The 10127-nt window shown below is 32.6% G+C and overlaps 1 pseudogene; it reads left to right on the top strand.

The window, feature by feature from the left end:
* The first annotated feature begins 7835 nt into the window (after positions 1 to 7835).
* Positions 7836 to 8405, top strand: LOC116467427 (ras-related protein Rap-1b-like; annotated as a pseudogene).
* The last annotated feature ends 1722 nt before the right edge of the window (positions 8406 to 10127 follow it).

The following is a 10127-nucleotide window of genomic DNA, read 5'->3' as shown; positions in this document are numbered from 1 at the left end:
GTCAGACAAGAGAAAGAAATAAAGGACATCCAAATTGGAAAGAAATAAATCAAATTATGCTTTTTTGCAGGTGATATAATCTTATATTTGAAAAAAAACTAAAGACTGCATCAAAAAATGATTAGAACTGACTAAAAATTAAGTTGCAGGATACGAAATCAATGTACACAAATCAGTAGCATTTCTATGTGCCAATAGTAACAACTTGAAAAAGAAATCAAGGAATAATCTCATATACAATGGCTATAAGTAAAATTAAATATCTAGGAATAAACTTAACCAAAGAAGTGAAAGATGTCTACAATGAAATCTATAAAACATTGATGCAAGAAATTGAAGGGGACACAAAAAATGAGAAGCTATTCCATCTTCATAGATTGGAAGAATCAATATTGTTAAAATGTCTATATCACCCAAAGCATTCTGCAGATTCAATACAATGCCTATCAAAATAACAATAACATTCTTCACAGAAATAAAACAAATAATACTAAAATGTATATGGACTACAAAAGCCATTCTTAGCAAAAAGAACAAAACTGGAGGAATTGCACTGCCTGACTCCAAATTATACTACACAGCATGGTAATATAACCAAAACAGCATGGTACTCACATAAAAACAGACACACAAACCAACAGAACAGAATAGAGAAATTAGAAATAAATACATACATCTACAATGGCTCATTTTCAAGAAAAGTTCCAAAAACACACACTGAGGAAAAGAGTCTCTTCTATAAGTAATACTGGGAAACTGGATATCTATAGGTACAAGAATAAAACTTGACCTCTATCTCTCACCATATTTTAAAAACCCCAAATGGATTACAGACTTAAGTCTAAGACATCAAACTATGAAACTACTAAAAGAAAACATTGGGGAGACTCTCCAGGACACTAGACTGGGCAAAGATTGCTTAAGTAATAACCCACAAGCACAGGCAACCAAAGCAAAAATGGACAAATGAAATCACATCAAGTAAAAAAGCTCTGCATAGCAAAGGATACAATCGACGAAGTGAAGAGATAACTCATGGAATGGGAGAAAATACAGGCAAACTACTTATCTGACAAGGAATTAATAACCAAAATATATAAGGAGCACAAACAACTCTTGAGGTAAAAATCTAATAATCTGACTGAAAAATGGGCAAAATAACTGAACAGTTATTTCTTAAAAGAGACATACAAATGGAAAACAGATATATGAAAAGGTGCTCCACATCACTGATCACCAGAGAAAAGCAAGTCAAATCTACAATGAGATATCATCTCACTCCAGTTAAAATGGCTCTTACCTAAAAGACAGGCAATAACTAATGCTGGTGAGGAAGTTGGGGAAAGGGAACCCTCACACACTGTTCATGGGAATGTAAATTATTACAATCACTATGAAGAAAAGTTTGTAGATTTCTCAAAAGATGAAAAACAGAGCTACTATCTTATATAGCAATCCTGTTGCTAAGTATATATCCAATAGAAAGGAAATCAGCATATAGAAGAGACATTTGCACTCCTCTGTTTATTGCAAAACTATTCACAATAGCAAAGATTTGGAAACAAGGGTCTATTGACAAAGGAATAGATAAAAGAAGATGTTCCATATGCAATGGAGCACGATTCAGCCATAAAAAAAGTGAGATCCTGTCATTTGCAACAAAATGGATGGAACTGGAGATCATTATGTTAAGTGAAATAAACCGGGCACAGGAAGACAAACTTCTCATGTTCTCACTTATTTGTGGGAGCTAAAAATTTAAACAACTGAACGCATGGGAATAGAAAGTAGGATGACAGTTACCAGAGGTTGAGAAGAATATTGGAGGTGGGGTGTGGTGGAGGAATGGAGTTAATGAGTAGAAAAATTAGAAAGCATGAATATGCTCTAGTATTTGATAGCATATCAATGTGACTATAGTCAATAATAATTTGATTGTACATTTAAAAATAACTAAAAGAATATAATTGGATTATTTGTAACACAAAGGATTAATGTTTCAGGTGATGAATACCCCATTTACCATGATGTGATTATTACATATTGTAGAATGGTCCATATTCATAAAGGATAATTTTTATATTATGCCATTACTTCTTATAGGAACATGATTATTTCTGAATCATAAAAGTCAATAACTTATATGATATTGAACAGTATGTGAAAACAATTCCAGTTATAAAAATGTAACACCCTAATTGTCTTCTATAAAATTCTTTTATTGACTAAAAAAATTACCAAAGTATTTTTTTAAATATTCAGAGTTCAGAAAATAAATAGCAAAACATACAGCTCTTTTCAATCAACAAATTTTTCTCCCACACTCTAAATTACTACAGTCAATGATGTCCCAAGTTTTTTGTACATGTTTACACACAAAGGCACAAAACAATGGAATTATACTTTTCATTATATAGTTATGCACTTTATTTAATCAACATTATAATTGGAGCTTTACCTCATCTCTTTAGTGGTGGTATAATAACACTATCCCATACATTTTCTAATCTTTCTCTTAACTTGGAATATTTGTTTTATTTTTTATCACCATTTAAAATATAAAATATAATCAGCATTATTAAACATTTATTTTTGTGCACGTATGTGAATATATCTAAAGTATAAACTCCTATAAGTGAAAGACTGAGACAAAGAAGGTATATACATTTAATAGTTCTGCCAAATTGCTTTCCAGAAGTGATGCAACCAAGCAACACTGCTGTCCAAAGAATTTGTGAGTGCCTATTTTGATTTTATTCTGGTTAAGAAAGCAGATAATTAATCTTTAAAATTATTATAATTTGATGGATTTAAAAACTTTGCAATATTGTTTTAATTTTATTGTTTCTCATTATTAGTGACTTTGTGTATCTATTTATGGATTTATTGGACATATACATTTATTCCCTGGAGAGTTACTAATTATCAGTCATTGCCCATTTTTCTATTTACTTGTCTTGTTTTATCCAAATAAAAATAGTAATTATATATATATATATGAAAGCATATGTTAATCCAATTACTATGATTTATGTTACAAACTCCTTCTTTCAGTCTATTTCTTGTTTTTAACATTATGTATATTATTATTTTCTGCCTCTGTGTCTGCCATTTATATGAGTGATGAACACATGACTGGGTAGGAAAACAATGGCAAAAACTTACAGCTCTTTTTAATCAACATTCAAATATTTCTTCCATGCTCTGAATTATTATACTGATTAATGTCCCACAATTTTTTTGTAAAAATTTGATTTATATATGGGGGTGGAAAGAAAAAAACAAACACTGAATGATATTAAGGGAAAAAATTTTTTTAAATGTATCCTTATTCTGTTCTTCACTTACTACACTTAGGTATTTTCATATAATTCTGTTTTTAGTTATTCAATGGTTAATAAGATAATTTTAAACAACTGATTCTATAATCATTTCTTGAGTTATCACAATTGCATGGTGCCCATTGATAATTTTTCTTAGTTATCATGCTATCAATTTTATTCATGTAATTCAATCTGGCTCAAGCGTGGCATATTTTTATTTTATTTTACGTAACAGTCTTCAGGGTGAATTATTTAAGAAGTCACTTATATCATCAAGAACTCAGTTTCTTTCTAATATGTCCTGCCGTCTGCAGAACTAATTTTATCTTTACAGGTAGCAAATTGGTTACTTGAGTTCTAGGCTTCAGAAAGCTCCCACGAAATCCAGAGGAATAATAATGTGTTCTCTTGGGGTTAAACTATGCTCACAGGCACTCAACAATCTTCCTTTCACTACACATTGGCTGAGATTAAGTTGCATGTTCATTCTTGAGCTAGTTAATTACTGGGAAGAATAATTAGTTTGCACTTTAATCCAGGCTTCTGCTGGAGATGAGAAAGTTGTCAATTTCTTTTGAGATACACAGCTTAGAGGGAAATGTTAATACATTGACAGTATTGATAGTTGATTGGGAAGCGAAATAATGGGACTGGGACATATTGATAGCCAGCATCATTATAGATTCTAATATAACATGAGGGAATAGCATACTTGCACTTTCTCTCCTTCTACTGATATTTTTTTAATTTCTAAAACTTTTTAAATGGAAACTTTTTAGACAAGGTTGCCAATTAGTTTTACCCAACTTCTCTTAATGATGACATCTTTCATAACCATAGTATAATGAGCAAAACCAGGAAAGTAACATTAGTACGATACTGTTAACTAAACCGAGACCTTTAGTATTGCTAGTTATATTTTGTAGTTTGTTTCCTACATATTTTAAATATGAGACACTAATTCTTTTTATTATTTTAAGAACCTCAGACTGAATCTTGATCCTTCATATGTAAAAAAAGGAAATTAATGTCTTTACTCTAAAACTTACTTTCTCTACTTCAAAAGCCTCCTTCACTACCAACTTCTGTCAGTATTACTTTAGATTTACATGATTTATAATACACTGAACTTTACTTGTAAGTCTTTTTTTATTTTTTGTGGAAGAGAAACATTGCTACATGAGCAATGTTAATTTCAAAATTTATAACAACTCTACAGTTGTGAGTTTCTTGGGCAATATTTAGTTAGAAATTAGATTTTAAAGAAAAAGTCAATTTTATGTGTATTAGTTAGAAAAGTTTACTTCATTCAGCTTTCCCAATTAATGATAAATAAAGTAGTTAATTAGGACCATTTGGACCGGATGTCTGTATCCTTCCTGCAGCATTAAATTAAACTTATTTGTGGGTTTTCTTTCTTTTTTTTTTAGGGGGGGGGATACAATAATCTGCCTTTTACAACTACTTGCTAAATTTTCAGGTACCTCTTACCATATCTGATATCTAATAATTGGTTTTCTTTAGTATTTATTTGGGTTCACTCTTCTCTCTTTAAATCATTTTTAATGAGTGTTGGGTCATTTCATTCATTCTCAGGAATTCATTCATTGTCTACTTGTTGACTCCAAAAATCATTTTCACATACATCTTTCTTCTGAGCCCCATCTTGTACATATTCAGTACTTTACATTTATTTTAAGCCTCACATATTCAAAATTGAACTATTTATTGCTTCAATAAAAATGATTTTATTTTCCTATACCACATAAACATTTCTAACCGAATAAATTTTTGACTTCTAAATTATTTCACCTATTCAATTAAGCAAAAATTTATAAATTCTGCCAGTTTTACCTCCAAAATATATACTGACTTGTTGAGTTTTCTCCATCTTAATAGGCATATGCCTAGTTCAGGCCAGAATTATCTCCCCTTCCACCAAAGCACATCTCATAATTATGTGGTGATATCCCAGCGGTCATCCTACGGAACACTCACCTCCTCTCAACATTCTCCACAGTGTAATCATCATGATTTGCTTAAAATATAAATCAGATCCTGACTTTTGAAAAACAATTATCCACGGGTTCCTTGCATTTCTGCATGTCTTGCAAACGGAAGCAGTTATCTATATTTGCTCTAGACTATTTTTTGAAGGATGTTTGTAGAGCAAAGATATAATTTTTGAAGATAATGTATCTCGTGATAGACCCAAGTGTAAGCACGTTTACTGTCCTTTATAATGAAGATCACATCTTTTCCTGGAGAAAGGGCAGGCTGTCCATTACAAAAGATTCATGTTCTGTAAGTTCAGAGTCCTTCTCCTGCAACAGCACCTATTCATTGCCTGTCCCAGTGTCCATCTGGGCCCATCTGTGTTGCTGATGTGGGACTTGGAAATAAGAAGAACTGGAACAAATATGTAGATCCTTATGCTGCTTGCAATGCTGTGAATGACAATGGCCTTTGTCTCTGGTTCAAGTCTTCTACCAGCATTCCTAATTCTGTCAGGCTAACTTATAATCTTGCAAGTAAAGTCAAGTCTCCAACTAGTTGTATTTCTTAATAGCCTCTCGCATGTGCATGCGCATTAGTATTTTACTATAATACATTAAAGAAAATCTGGTGTCTTTGTAGAACCCGATGTTCTGCAGGATCCATATATATCATTCTCATTTGGTATAGTGCCACTCTCTGATTTACTTACTACAATTTAGCCATTCCAGCCTTTCTTCAGTTTCTGAAATATGTCAAGGTTTTTCTTACTTCATGGCTTTCCTTATACACTCTTATTCTAATATGACTCTCCTTCTTAACCTTTAAGAATCTGTCTCCTCAATTCTCCAAAAGAAAGTCTATCTTAACCAACCTCTCACTCCTTCATCCTCACACCCAGACCATTTTTCACTATCAGTTACTTGGTTTCTTTCCTCCTAGTTCTCACCACAGTGTGATATTTGACTAGTTATTTGTTTTGTCTGTTTTCCCACTAAGTTTTATGTCTAAATCTCAGCACAGAGTTGGAATACAGTAGGTTTTCATTATGTACTTGTCATACCTAAGGTGGTTGTGTATGTATGATTTTCTATGTCAATCTTGTGTGGGAAAAATAAACATTTATTTATACACTTAATAGATTTTGAGATATACTGGAAATCTATTATAAACTAGAAAAGAACCATTGTGTCCTAAAATCCACAACATGTAATCAATAAATTTATCTTAAATCTATATCTATGTAGTAGTTATTCTAGTGTTAAAACATGAAGTGAAAAATAAACATCTCTTTTCATTGATTGAAGTTATATCTATATGAGCACTTCACTGAAGACAAAGTAGAGAATGGACTAGAGTTTTGGAAAAATTTCGAATATAGTTGGGATCAGACAAAATAATCAACTATGTGTCTTTGGCTTTCTGAAATTGTACTTTTCTTTCTACGTGATTTAATTTCAAATTAATATTTGGGTTTGCTGAGTTTTCTAACAGTTTTGAAACTGAAAAGTCAATTGTCTCAGTTTAGAGCTATACTTAAAGCAATAATTGAAACCCTTGACTTAGTCACAAATGTAACATATATTATTCAGTTGGTGGTGGGAGGTGCATGTATACTTCTGCTGTAAATGGGGCTCTTAAAGATGGTCATTTGACAGAGTGTGTGAAGTGCAACCTTAGAGTGGGCATCTCAGATTATCCCAGTGACAATAGTTCCTAAACTGCTAGTAAAATTGTATCTAACAGGATAAAAAACGCAGGTCACTGGTAATTGCAGAAAGGGCAACCTGGCTTCTCTTATTGACAGAAATACAGTTTTTCAAGTTAAACTGATCGATGCAAAGAATTCTGTGAGTTACATGAACAGCAATATTTCAAAAGGAGTGACAATTGCTTTAAAACTCCCATCATTGCTGAAATACCTTAAACACAGCACTTACTATCTCAGTCTTATATGGGGCCCATTCACCCAAATGACGATAAGTCTACTCTGGATTAAAGACTTACCTGAGTCTGAGTAGGGGCCCTGGGGCATATATTAGGGAATCTTGAACAAAGAGGTAGAAAGTGTTAATGTTATTTTGTTGTTTGTTTTAACTTAAAGGGAACTAAATATGATAAACACTTTTCATGGCTTTATCAGTCTCTAATTTTTACAGTTTTGGGCAGAGAAAAATCTCAATGGCAGAATGCAAAAATGAGAAAGATATTACTAATAGATAAGAAAGATATATGAATACCGAAATTATATCTCAAATTATATCTCACTACAGAGATACAATTTAATCAAAGGTAGGAAGAAATGAAAACAAAGTAGAAACAAACATTTCTTTCTTTTCATATCCATTACAATTTTCTTAAGAAATCTTGAGACTTACAGAGCCAAGTGTGTAAACCAGCCAGAGGGACTGCAGTGGCAGGACCATGGTGGCGCCATCAAGAGGGAGTGCAGGGTGAAACTGGCTGCGGGGACCCAGTGACTGGATGGGAGGCGTTAGGTTTTCACAAGTTTGTATCATGCATGAGTATAAGCTAGTCATTCTTGGCTCAGGAGGCGTTGGAAAGTCTGCTCTGCCTTTACAATCTGTCCAAGGAAATTATGTTGAAAATTATGATCCTACGATAGAAGACTCGTACAGAAAGCAACTTGAAATAGATGTACAACAGTGTATACTTGAAATCTTGGATACCACAAAAACAGAAAAATCTTCAGCAATGAGGGATTTGTACATGCAAAATAAACAAGGCTTTGCATTAGTTTATTTCATCATAGCACAGTCCACATTTAATGATTTTCAAGATCTAAGAGAAAAGATTCTTCAAGTTAAAGACATTGATGATGTTCCAATGATTCTGGTCGGTAATAATTGTGACTTGGAAGATGAAAGAGTTGTAGAAAAGGAACAAGGTCAAAATCTAGCAAGACAGTGGGCCAACACTGCATTCTTATAATCTTCTTCAAAATTACAAGTAAATGTTAATTAGCTATTTTATTACCTAGAGCAACAAATTAACAGAAAAACTCTAGTGCCTGGAAGGCTTGCAAAAAGTCATGTCAGCTGGTTTAATATACTAAATGCCTTGTAGCTCTGAGCTAAGTCTGAAGAACTGTTGCCCGATTCAACAGTGCATTCCAACTTTGTTAAACCTACCAACATCTTAAGACTTTCCTATTGTGGTGTCCCTTAAGAGATAGATGAAAGCTCCTATATCAGTTTGCAAATTCTTATCATTTTTCAGTATCACAAGTTAGATTTTTACTCATATAATAGTCCTAAGTATGCAGCTGGTAAAATCAGATCTATATCAAATATTATGCTAAGAGACATTCCTCATCCACCAATGTGGTAAATGTATGAAAATGGTGTGCTGCATCCTTTAACATGTCCCGTACTCTGTATTGAAGAGTACAATAATGTAAATCCTAAAAAACACCACTACTTTAGCATAATAAAAGAAAGTCCAAAGAGCTCCCATAAAGACTACTCCAGATAACTTCCTTCTTTGATGCTTGTAGCTTATTGTAATTTTCAAAAATAAATTCAAGGTCTTTATCACTGTATTGTCCAAAATAAGCACTTTGATTAACATAGATATAAAGTTTGATATTTTTTTTAAAAACTGTGGAGTCAGTAATCTTGTCTTTAAAATATGGTAGTCCCATCAGTATAATGTCTTTGATTAAAGATGTTGCCTTTCATATCTGTTGGGAAGGAAATGTAGAGACTTTTCGAATCTCTTACTATATGTTTGCTTTTTTGTTTACCTAGTGAACAATGTTTATACTTTTACGGACAGTAGGGGTCTACAACAAGAAGTGTATATTTTCAAGCAATTATTTAATGATTTCACATTTTTGTAAATCATTTCAGGCTTCTGCAGCTATAGATTCTCATTGTGAATCCCTTGTTTGCTCATGCATAAGTGTATTTGCAACACCAAATATACAGGTTTAGTATTTTTGCCTGTTAGTGATTGTATCCCATATGTAATGTTTTGGTCGATACATTAAATCAAGCTTGTTCAACTCATGGCCTATAGGCCGCACGCAGCCCAGGATGGCTTTGAATGCAGCCAAACACAAATTTATAAATCTTCTTAAAACATTATGAGAATGTTTGTGATGTTTTTATTTTTTATTTTTTTAATTATTTTTTCTAGCTCACCAGCTATTGCTAGTGTTATTGTATTTGATGTATGGCCCAAGACAATGTTTCTTTTTGCCATGTGGCCCAGGGAAGCCAAAAGATTGGACACCCCTGTGTTAAATGATATATAAGTACTATGGATGCAAATGTGGGAAGTAATTTTATCATGTGTAAATGATCTCAAGGTCCAACTTGTGTAAATGTTGCTGCTTTATTTACAATGCCTTGTTACTTTGTATGCATTAGCTTTTCGATGTAAAGACTGTGTCTCTGTCTATCAGGGAGCCACCATATTTAAATTGACTAACCTAATGTTACAACTACTTTGAGGTGGCTAAATATAAACCAAAATCCTTAATGAAAGTGGTACCATGTTGTATAACTTATCATCAGTAGTTCAATAAATTTGGATTGCCACGTGAGGGTTTGGATTTTTTTTTTTTTTTAAAGGAGAGAGATTTTAAGATTTATTTATCTCTTTTACCATAGGAAGGAATAATCATTGTAGACCTATTCAGAAACATGTGTCTATGTGTGTGTGTATTCACTCACGTAAGTCAGTGGCAGAGACCAAAGAATGAGTGGTTGATAGAATATGAGTTGATTCAGTCATTCTTTAGCATCTATGCCTAGAAAAATCACAACTGTCAAGAGCATTGGC

Source organism: Hylobates moloch, unplaced genomic scaffold (assembly GCF_009828535.3).
Source record: "Hylobates moloch isolate HMO894 unplaced genomic scaffold, HMol_V3 SCAFFOLD_4, whole genome shotgun sequence".
In the NCBI taxonomy this organism is placed as follows: Eukaryota; Metazoa; Chordata; class Mammalia; order Primates; family Hylobatidae; genus Hylobates; species Hylobates moloch.
Note: the sequence above shows the minus strand (reverse complement) of the source record. Positions and strands in the feature narration are given on the sequence as shown.